At 41.6% G+C, this 12,145-nt stretch overlaps 1 protein-coding gene across 1 annotated transcript in view; it reads left to right on the top strand.

Annotated features, from left to right (window-relative positions):
- Window positions 1-12,145, top strand: part of MICOS10 (mitochondrial contact site and cristae organizing system subunit 10) — a 42,501-nt gene that overhangs the window by 21,388 nt on the left and 8,968 nt on the right. The gene's annotated exons all lie outside the window — the stretch shown is intronic.

Below are 12,145 nucleotides of genomic sequence, written 5' to 3'. Positions count from 1 at the left end.
ACTGCTTTATAATTTAACTGTTTGTTTCTTGTGTTATATATCTATATATAGTTATATATCGTTATTAGCAATCTGGTTTTGTCTCTCTAGAGAACCCTGTCTAACATAGTTGCTATCACCTGGAGTACTCAGCTAGGGTGTGGTTTGAACGTCCTCAACTTGACCAGAAAAGCTAATTCAAGGGGCAAAGTGAGGCTGTTGTAATATTGAGAAGAAAAACACCATTTAATGATGCCTAAAAACATTACTCACCTGTGTGGCCAACCAGTTTGCCAGTGTATAGGTCTAACAATATCGGGAAATGATCTAGTATAGGAAAAATCAGGATGTGGTTCTTGTGGGATAAACCACAATGTAAACCATATGCTACATACGCTTTTTAGAATTTGTTCATAAAAACTGTTAATGTGGGGAAAAAAATTGTGAGTCTTTTAACAAGTGGTTCTCAACCGAAATGATTGCCCCTCCATCGCCCAAAAGACGTTTGGCCACGTCCAGAGGTGTTTTTGACTGCCATACGGACTTGAGGAGTGGGTGCTGCTAACTCCCAGTAGGCACAGACCAATGATACCGTTTAACATCCGGCAATGCACAAGGCAATCCCTACAGCAAAGACTCTGCCCCAAAGGCCAATAGTACTGAGGTTGGGAAACCCAGGCAAAGGGAACTACCCAGAACTTCTGACTGCTCTAGCCCACAGCCCTATGGAATCCACAGCACATGATATTTACACGCATTCTTTTCAGCAATGGAAAACTAGATGGGAAACAAATAATCTCGTGTATAAGTCGAGGTTTTCAGCACATTTTTTATGGTAAAATTAGGTGGGTCGGCTGATATTCTGGTTGGCTTATCCTCTAGTACATACAGTATGTGCTTGTAAAAAATGTAAGGCAATAAATAAATAACAATATTATTTATGGAGTGAAAGGCCAGTAGAATCAAGATGCTAACTAATAGTTACTAATTTGTGGAGATTTTTTGTGAATAGGAATTAGATAAATTACTTTTAAGTGCTCTTTAGATCGCATGAAACATAAAGAAATGATGTGTCTGAGTGTAAATGGGAACAAAGGTGGGAGAGGCTCGGTTGTTGCGCGAAGCTGCAGTAGTGAGGAGGCTGGGTCCATGATGGGACGTGGGGAGCTGAGTGTGGTGCCAGCCAGGAACTAGGAGCGAGTGGGCAGATAGCAGTGTAGTGAGATATTTGTTTAAAATTACCCTGGCTTTCTAAATCTCTTCAAGTATGTATCTTCAGGAAGAAAATAAAAACTGTTAGGTTAACAGTTTTGGGGGAGCAGTTGAAATCCAGTGCGTTTACTTCAGTTTTCTTTATCCAGCTTAAACCTGCATTGGAATGCTGAGGAAAATTTATAATTATTGTCATGCTCCGACATAATTGTTGACAGATTTGTAGACTTAATTGACTCTGACAAATGTTTACGAGTTAGAACAAATGTTTCTGATTGTTTGTCAGAACCTGCACATATAAACCACTTAAAATTCCTGGCGGATAGATTTTAAATGATTAACTGAAGCAAATGATTTAAGCACATAATTCACTTTTTGCTGAGAAGGTAGTCCTAGGAAAGCTGCTCATTTCCTGGCACCATTTCAGATGACTCAATTGAAATGCATTCCTACAGGAAACAAGGGTGCTAGGCTTCCTCGCAGGGACACTTTGGGTATGTTACCAGGAAGGACCAGGCTCTGGAGAAGAACATCATGCTTGGTAGGGTAGAGGGTCAACCCCAAAGAGGAAAACCCTCAATGAGGTCACACAATAGGTACAATTGCAAGAATGGCAGCGTTTTGTTGTGTTGTGCATGAGCTGGAACCGACTGGGAGCACCCGGCAACAGGGATTTTGATTTTCTTTTCTACCATTTCAGCATAGGGTAGTACTTCACAAAATTTGAATTTTGAGATCATAAATATCCCTTTCTGAGTAGAAGAAAAATATGTTAATACTAAAATAAATGCTACTAATCCTATGTGTTCCCAGAAGATTGGCTGTGACGATTGAAAAATTATATCTTATTTGTCTCCTTGTTCCAGCTGCAACTGGAAAACTTCATTTACTTTCAACATATGATTTTTACTTTAGGAGAATTCCCCCAACCCCCAGCCTTCCACTCAAATTATGAAAATCAGTTTTGATTTCTCAATATATGCAAGTTCAGTGGTGTGTGTGTGTGTGTGTGTGTGTGTGTAGAGGTTTATTGGGGGAATCTGTAGAGTAGTAATATCTTTAAGAAAGATAAGAGTCTATGGTCTTTGGCAGCATATCAGAGCCAGATTTGAATAGCAGAGAAAATGTTGCTGGCTCATAGAAGGCTCCAAAATGCAGGAAAATTCTTCCAACACTTTTTAAAAGCTGTCTTGGGATATCATTTGCAACAACAATACATTAAATGCAAAAACATGGGTATACGTATAAAACATCTGGCCACTTTTTTCTATTTTCACTTAACTTTTTTTTTTTTCAATTTTGGCAAAAATATACACAACAGAACATAAACCTATTCATCAAATCTCTGCACGTAGGAGTAACATGTCCTGTGATTAGTGAATGCCTGGAGACAAGTTCTCGCAATAATACACTTGTCTTTGTCTCATTAGGTGGTTTTCAAAAATAAAAATCAGAAATACTTTTTGTGCCATGGGAAAAAAATTATCTTTGAGGCCAGGATTGTTTTTAAAAATTTAAAGCAAAACTGAAGTGAACATTTCCCCTAATAATTGAATCTTTGCAAAAGTTTCTGGTAATGCTGCCTACTTGAAACAATGGTTAATAGATAGATGAAGCATCTTAGGGAAGGTTGAAAAGTCTTCAAAGATGAGCCAAGAGAAAGGAGATCCCCCACCTCAGCACATGAGGAAACTGTGGCTGAGGTCCAGAAGCTGGTGGACGAAGACTGTAGAATTACTGTCGGCCCATCGTTATTGAGGTTGAGATAGCACATGGTTTGACGCTTTCAATTTTAAGCAAACATTTTGGCCTCAGCAAGCTTTCAGCTGGATGGGCGCCAAAAATGTTCGAGAACAGGCTAGTTTAGGAGCAGATCTTTCCATCAGTTTTTAATCAAGATCAAAGCGAACAGATGATTTTATGGGGAAATGTAGCTGGTGATTTACCAATGTGATCCGGAGAGCGCGGTCCAACGCAAACGTTGGCTTTTGAGGAGCTCTGTATCTGGGGGGTGAGGCAGCTCAGATTGTTAGTGACTTTTTGTGTGTGTCTTGCAAGAGTGAAAAGGTCATCTTGATAGATTTTCTTGAAGGACACAGACCACAGGGGCTTATTAGGAAGAAATTTCGAGAAAAGGACAACTGTCTTGGTGAGAAAAAGCCAGGGGATATTATGTCCCATCGCCACAATGCACCTTATTCTTCAAGAGCAGCAAGGACTATCCTCTGAGAATTTCATGGGAAGCTCTATCTCTTCGGACTTCTTCTTGTTCCTAAACCGTGTACGTGAACATGATTTGAGTCCTTCGAGTATGCCAATGCTGTCTTGATGTACTATACATCAAAGCACAGCAGGCTTCTGGGAAGCACCACCTTCACAAGGGTGCAGGCTTCATTCAGATGGAAAACAGAAGTAGCTGCACATTTTTAAAGAATATGTTTTTGTGGAGGGAGGGTGGGGTGGAAAGGGGGAACAGATTACAGAGATCTACGTAGAACCTCCTCTCTGGGGGACGGACAACAGAAAAGTGGATGAAGGGAGACATTGGATAGGACAAGATATGCCAAAATAATCATTTATAAATTATCAAGGGTTCATGAGGGAGGGGGGAGCGGGAAGGGAGGGGAAAAATGAGCTGATGCCAGGGGCTTAAGTGGAGAGCAGATGTTTTGAGAATGATGAGGGCAGCGAATGTGCACATGTGCTTGACACAATTGATGTATGTATGGATTGTGATAAGAGTTGTATGAGCCCCCAATAAAATGATTTTAAAAATATTCTTTATACTTTGGTAGCAATACTTTTAATGCCTTACAATTCCTTCCCATTGGCTCCATTCTTCATGTTGCATCACCATGCCTGCTATTTTCGTCCATGTTCGACCACCATTAGCTTAGCCTCACACCTATCCCTCCCAAGTTTCTCACTGTGCTCTTGCATCACTATCATGAATTTCACTGCATACCAGATCATTTTTTAAAAGAGAGCGATACTCTTGACAAATGTTCTTTATTGATTGAGGTCAACGATTCTTTAGTTCAAAGATGATTTCAAGGAATAATCTTAGTTTATCATGTGAAGATTTTATCAGGACATTAGATTTTGGGATTCCTCTAGTCTCACTTGGATCCAATAAATCCGGATTCTGTCAGGGTTTGGAATTTTGTTCCACATACTTTTTACCTTGTTCAGGATTCATCTATTGCTTCCTTTATCAAAAAGTTCAGTATTGCTAATCAGGCATCGTCCAGTTCTTCTGGTCAAATGGCTGAAGAGGCATGGAAGCAGTTAGACCTGTTTGCAATCCCTTTTCTGATTCCTAAGTCTCCTTCCTCTGCTGCTCCAGGCAAACCTAGCCGATTGTGTATCTTGGATGGCAGTGGCAAGCATTTGAAGACTCACTGAAGTAGGAAGTGCAACAATAACCCTATAAAGAGTGTGTTTAGGCCAGTTGACCGGACAGTTTCAGGGAGCCATGACCCTGAATCTTTGAACCAGTAGAACTAATCCTGTGAGGTGATTGGGTGTACTTAAGTAGCATCAGCAACTTTAGCCTGTTTTTATGGGGGTGTTACAAAGTTAGTTCATTTTGTAAAATTATTCATAAGATAATTGTCATTTTGTCCTTCTTGGTGTGATGTCAGCTACACTCATCACATTGTACAATTAATCTTATGCCTTAATCAATGCCGATTTTCCCATCTCCATAAATATAACCCCATGACTTCCCTGATATTTTCCTCCTCTCCTTTCCCTCTTCTACCCCACATTCAGAAACCTACCACACTACCATAGAGTTGATTCTGCCTCATAGTCACCCCAAGGGCAACATAGAACTCATTGCTCCTTGGAGTTTCTGAGGCTGTAATTCTTTTCGGGAGCAGAAAATGTCATCTTTCTCCTGAGCAGTGGCTGGTGGCTTCAAACTGCTGGCCTGTGGTGAGCCACCCAGTCCCACCCCGTATGCCACCGGGGCTCCTTTCTCTCACCCCACGTACCATTAGTAGCCATTGTTCTCTATATATTTACTTGTTCTGCCTTTTTATGTAGGCAAGGTTAAAAAATATTTGTCTAATATATATATATCCTTTTATGATTGATGTATCACTCAGCATGTCCTTGAGACCATGCTATGTTGTAGCCTATGTATATCAAGACTTTAATTCTCTTTACACCTGAGCAGTAAGTAGTTCATTGTCTATATGGACTGCATTTTGTTTATCTGTCCCTCTGTTGGTGGATACTTGGGTTGTTTCCATCTTTTGGCCACACACTGCAATGACCATTGGTGTACCAAGTTTGCTCGTAGCCCTGCTTTCCAGTCTTTTGGGTGTACACCTAGTGGGGATGTTACTGGGGGATCTGGTAATTCCGTTTGATTTTTGAGGAACTGATGAACTGGTTTCCACTGTAGTTGTACGCCTGTACATTCCCACCAGCAGTGAGTGAGGATTCAGACCATTCTGTCTTACGAATTCCTCACAAGGGTACGGACTACTCCAACACCCCTTCACATAGGACTGATATCTGTTCTCTTTGTCCTTAAGCCTTTCCACTGTACAAACCCATTGCCTTCTAGTTGGATCCAACAATAGCAATTCTGTAGGACAGAGAAGAACTTTCAATATTCTTTGCCAGTACCATACTTCACATGCATATGGAGCGATTAAAAGTACTATGTCTTGGGGCATGTTTACTTTAGTCCTCAAAGTAGCATCTTTACTCTTCAACACTTGAAGGGGGTCTGCTGACTTACCTCCAAACGGTGATTTCTTGACTGCTGCTTCTATGAGCATTGATTTTGGTCAGGGATGGTGAGTCTTTGTTTCATGTACTTTGGAAATGTTATTAAGAGAGACCAGTCCCTGGGGAGAAAAAAACATCATGCTTGGTAAAGTAGAGGAGTAGCAAAAAAGACGAAAACCCTGCACGTGATGGATTGATAATGTTTGCAGTAATAGCGTAAAACAGCAGTAGTGAGGAAGGAAGACACAAGACTGCCCAGGGGTTCCTTCTGTTAAACATGAGGTTGGAACGTATGTTACACATTATGCACCAGTCAGAACCAACCCGATGGCTCCAAACAACAACATATTCTACATGAGAAAATTGATACATGAAGAAGTTGAATAATTTGCCTAAGGACTGAAGCACACAGCTAGATACGCATGCCCAGTGTTGACCATCATGTTTAACCCATTACATCCCCAAGTCCACACACTGCTCAACTTCCCACTTCTCAAAGACTAAACACTGCAAGTTAGATTAATGTATCTCCAGTGTTTTCTACTTCATAAATGCTAATAAATGTTGATTAAGTAAATGTTAGTAAGGGAAATAAATGATTGGTGCTTTTTCTCCACTGAACTTTTCTTTTGAATCATAGGCCTAGGCAGCAGTGTAATAATAGCTATAATGATGTACGAATAGGGCAAAGTGAACCCTTGATATATTTACTCACAAGCATGAACATCTAGTTATTGCTGGAGATGAGGAGAAGCTACAGATAGTGGGGTGGGGTGGGGTGGGGGAAGGTGTCTCAGGAAAGAAGATGCTCGCTGACAGATACCCTTACCCTCTTGAGCAGGTCTGCGGGACCTACGCTGGTATGGCTTTGTCTCCACCGCTGGAACAAAGAAGTGTTTCCTGGCTTGAGTTCTGGACTCTTCCTCATTGGCGCTAAGTAATGTCAGGTCTTAATGTTAAGATTCCTGATAAGTCAAACATCTGTGGATCCTACTGATTCCTTGAGGGACTGAGAGTATAATATAGTCATTAATTACCCCTATGGAGAGTATTGCAATTCAGAAAAACAGTTGCCTATCCTACCGAAGAAGAAACAAGTCACTCTGATGACCTCCCAGGAGGCTTAGCCTGGTGTATCCCAGAGTTAAGCCAGCTGAATTTGAATTCCACTTAACTCCTTATCCTTGGGAGATTGCTTAGCCCTGCTGAGCAATATAGTAGGTATAATCCGTTTCATAAGGTGGCTCTGTGGGTCAAATGAGACAATGTGTAGAAATGTGGTTGGGGCCTGACACTTGGTTGTTATTTCCAAAGTTCCCCACGCAAACCCAGCACAGCAAGTCTTTCACAGTATTCCTCTTAGTGATTCTGCATCTTTCCTCCTTCCCCTTCATTCTTCCTTTAATGAATTTCAAAGCCTTTCCTACATAACTACACGTGAATTAACTAATTGTATTTCAATAAAATGTCGACAGCCAGTGTTTCTTGTTTCATGTTTTCTTGGAAAGTTGCATGGCTGTCAGGATTTTGAAAGTTGAATCATGAGTTGCAAGCCCTCATTTAAAAGGACCCTTTGGTGAGTTTGACTTTTCTTGAAACAAAACACACCAGTAATGGCTTCCACATTCTATATCCTCCCTCCTTTCCGCTGACTGGTTTGCTCATTCTGATCCACATCCTGGTAATTGATGTCCATCGAGAAATTCCTACAGATGTTCCAGCCTCTGTCCAGTCCGGATAGCCTGTGTTTCTAAACACCCTGCAGCAACGTTGACGTTTGAGCAGCTGATTAACACAGACTGAATTGACCATCTCTAGTTCTTTGGTCTGGCACACACTCCTGGGTAATTCACATGACTTGGCATTTACATGGGGACACCTGGGGCGGTCTGCATTTGCCTCAGAGGATTAAGTAACATGGTTTGGAGCTAACTTAAAACTTTTTTCCCTCCTTATAAGTTGAGCGCTGAACATCTTTCATCAATCTGGACTCTTCCTTAGAAATCTAATTCTCCATAAGCTTAGTCCCAAGGGTACTTTTGTACAAAAGTACATTCTTGTTTGTTCTGTTATAACAAATGCATTTGAAGATTGTAATAGCTTTGATAAAAACATGATTGAACAGGAAGGCATGCCCATTAGAAACAGGTCCATTTGATACTAATCCTTGCCCAAAGCATAAATAAGGTTTTATTAAATACCAGTCAGCATTGAGAAAAATCTTTAGTATATTTGAAAGCAAAATGTCCTGATTCAACAGCGAATCCTGATGCATCCTCTATTTTTAATATTTATAGGTAGAGCCTGATGTGTTCATATAAATAATTTCCAGTGGCAATGAATTTATAGTGGGAAATGGGAAAGAGGTTCTGATTTTTGGCTGTGGCTCCTTCAAAGTGACTGCAAGTGAGGGATACAGAAATGAAGGAAGAACTATTACATTATACTTTTAACATCTTTGGAGTTTGATGGAGGTAGCAGAATTTAGGTACCACATATTACACTGTGTGTCATATGCTACTCGACACTTGGCCTTTTCCTAATGTAACAGCCCGAGAAGGTTGTCTTCTTTCTGCAGCTGAGCAGGTTGGGAGATTGAATCCTTGATCCAGGGTCAGAGAGCTAGCTGGCAAAGAGTGGGTGAGTGGCCTGAGCCCCGGCTGGCCTGCTGCAATAGCTACGAATGACGTTGAGTACATGGTTTTTAGGAATCTTTAGGAATTGCTGGTAATTCATGTAATTTCTTGTTTTTGTAAACTGCCACTTGAATATGATAGTTATTTTTGCTGATACGTCTTGGTTTAAATTATTCTACAAACTGAAAGGATTGCTTCAACAATTTTAATATTTTAGATATCAACTTAGAGTTGAGCATTTGATAACTATAACTTTAACTTGGAAATAGAGGAGCCTCATTTAAAAGGTTCACTGTAAGCTGGAGTTAGACCTTACTAAGTTATTGATAGACAAAGTGGGTCTGTGGTCTTTTATAGAACTGTTTTTCAAGTGAACTTCTGTAGGATTGTTTTTCCGTGCCCGTCAGCAGTGAAAACCCAGGGGCAGTTCCGTGCCTGTGGCGTTGCTCTGCACACGTGTATGTATTGTTGCAACTTGTTCTCTTTAGGGGCTAACGTCCAGAACACATTTCCACCCCAGCACTTCCATCAGCTTCTGTCAGGGACTTTAGAAAGTTCCTGGGAAAATGGAATTAAGAGGTAATGGGATTTTCCCCCCAAAAATAACTTCTTAAAGCCCCCTCACATAGCCTGCTAATGAATTCCCACTGACTGTTTGCTTCCCAAAAGATTCTTTGCAGTGAAGTAAGTTTGCAGTGAAGTAAGGCTTTATGATCTGTGGCACGGTGAGAGCGAAGCTTCTAAGGGCAAAACAGAATTGTACTGAGTAACTGTAAATTATCCATCTATCATCTTGTGGCCCTCCAAGTGTTGTCCTTGTTGTCCCCCTCCCCTGCCTCAATAAAGGCGGCTCACAGTGCTCACCATGCTGCATCTAGGTGGAGTGTTGTTACTTTAAATGTGTTCTAAACTTCACTTCGACATGAAATGAGACAATATTGGATGTAAAATTAGTGGGAGCAGAATTCTGTTCATTAGTAAAATACTATCAGATGAACTAGTAAGAAATTGCTACTTCCTAAAAAACGTGTATTTATTTTGAGCCAGTTTTTTTTTAAATCATTTTATTGGGGGCTCGTACAATTCTTATCACAATCCATACATCCATCTATTGTGTCAAGCACATTTGTCCATTTGTTGCCATCATCATTCTCAAAACATTTGCTTTCTTCTTGAGCCCTTGGTATCAGCTCCTCATTTTCCCCTCCCTCCCCCATGAACCCTTGATAACTTATAAATTATTATTATTTTGTCATATTTTACATTGTCTGACGTCTCCCTTCACCTACTTTTCTGTTGTCCATCCCCCAGGGAGGGGTTATATGTAGGTCCTTGTAATCGGTCCCCCCTTTCCACCCCACCCTCCCTCCACCCTCCCGGTATCGCCACTCTCACCATTGGTCCTGAAGGGATCATCTCTCCTGGATTCCCTGTGTTTCCAGTTTCTATCTGTCCCAGTGTGCATCCTCTGGTCTAGCCGGATTTATAAAGTAGAATTGGGATCATGATGGGGGGGTGCATTTAGGAACTAGAGGAAATTTGTATGTTTCATCGTTGCTACACTGCACCCTGACTGGCCCATCTCCTCCTCCCTGCTTCTGTAAGGGATGTCCAGTTTGGAGCCAGTTTTATGTCCTTTTGAGCACTAAGCCTGCATGTAAGTGCGTGGTTAGATTGATTTGGAGGGTGGTAATGTCTTTTTAAAAGAATTTGTGCCAGTTCTTTTCTCCTTGCCAGAAGAAATGGTTTCAGAATATGGGCTCTGTGCCTAATGTCAGTTCCATAACGGGGGCAGGGAGAGAGAGTGAGTGTGAGTGTGTGTGTGTTTTCCCTTCTTGTCCCCCCGCCTGCCTTCCCATGTAGGGGACTTCACCATGAAGGTGTACTGTCAACAGGCAGTTCTTCCTTTTAAGGTTATTTGTCATTTGCAGACAGCATGGACTTAAGAACAAGCTTGAGTGGGGTGGGGGTGGGGGGTAGGGGGAAACAAAGTTATATAAACTGTGTGAATAGTTAAATATTTGCTTCCAGGGAAGGTGAAAAATGCTTTGTTCTCAAAGTGGCCACGGGCAAAGAAAACTCTTCTCTTTTCCATGTTGGTTTGTTTTTATTGTAAGACAAACCTTTCATGTTTTATTGTTAGGAAGTTTAAACCTGGCCCAGAGGTGCCAGTCTTGAGTGGAAACAGCTGCAGAGTTGGTGTCCTCTGATCAGGTGGGACTTTCTTTGAAGCAGCATGTTTCCTTTTAAAAGAAAATTGGGCGTGTGAGAACTTGAACCTGTAAAACTCATCCGTGGAACCCACTATTGTTTACATCTTCAATAACTGAGAGAGCGAACTTTTCAGTAAAATGGTGGCCTTTAAAATCCCATTTTTCAATTATTTTTTCCAAAGAAAATAGGCATATTACTTTGTGTCTTAAAAATACAGGAAAGGAGAAGAAAATCACTCTGAATAATTGAAGACATAGCAGCTGCCCCATCTAACAAAGACCACAGGGCACACTCCTTGATAGGTCCTTCTCTTGGCCAGACCCAGTGGCGGCTCTGGTCTCATTTATATTTGCAGTGAAATGCCCTTACCAGAAGTAGCACTGGGTGGTTGGGCATATGTCTGAATTTCAAATAAAGTCTAGAAATGAGAGGTTTCTACCCCTTGCTGATTGCTGTTGAAGCGCTTCTCTTTGACTGAGTGATACTGCTAGGAGAAGTTGAGCATCACAGAGGCTTTTTTCCCTTGGGGGGAAGTAGAAGAGACCGGCATGGAGTCAGAAGGACAAGAAAAAATGCTGCAATATTTTCCTTTTGGGCTTTTGATTTGTTTGCCAAAAAATTGCCTCCAGATGGAGAAGACCAAAGGCTCTGATTGTAAGCCATTATGTTTTCACTGGCCTCCCTCCCCATTCCCATTGCCTGGTTTGAAATCTGTGAGCCAGTCCAAGTCCTTTGCCTCATTTTCTAGTACCAATTTACTGTCTTACTCATCTTCCAGCTGCAAGGGAGTGAGGCACGTTGCCTTGACATTGAACCCTGTGCCAATTTATAAGCCAGGCAGCAACAGATTGTTGCCAAGGAGTATCAGTCGTGGTGACTCCCATTTCTCTGGAGTTCTTGATGCGCCAACCAGGTAGATGGATCTCTGTACATGTGCAGAAGGATGAGCCTGGGAATGAATCTGAACAAGCCCTTTGGCTTAGTGTAGACTTGTCGCTACCCTGGTTGCCCAGTGTTCTGGGCTGTTGCATAGAGTGCACGGTCCATGTCTTGGCTATATCTGCCTTCACTGGCAGTGAGTGAAAATCTTGGCATGCTGCTTTCCCCTGGAGCAGGTCGTGATTGTTTAGGGCTTTAAATCGTAGGGCAGCCCAGTGTCTGCGCAGAGTAGGCGCAGTGGCTTGAGAACCAGGCAGAGTTGAGCCCAGTCCACTGTCCAACAGTACTCTTGGGCAGGTTACTTCCAGCTCTGTAAAATGGGAAGCAGTATTCTGATGTGGTGGTTATGTGTCCATGGGAAATACTCCAGTCCTAGTACCTATTTCTTTTCCCGATGTCAACCTTGAATAGGCTAACTG

The sequence above is a fragment of the Echinops telfairi genome, unplaced genomic scaffold (assembly GCF_000313985.2).
Source record: "Echinops telfairi isolate 266 unplaced genomic scaffold, ASM31398v2 ScPeMD7_7457;HRSCAF=8495, whole genome shotgun sequence".
NCBI lineage: Eukaryota > Metazoa > Chordata > Mammalia > Afrosoricida > Tenrecidae > Echinops > Echinops telfairi.
The sequence above is the reverse complement of the archived record's forward strand: the minus strand, read 5'-3'. Positions and strand labels throughout refer to the sequence as shown.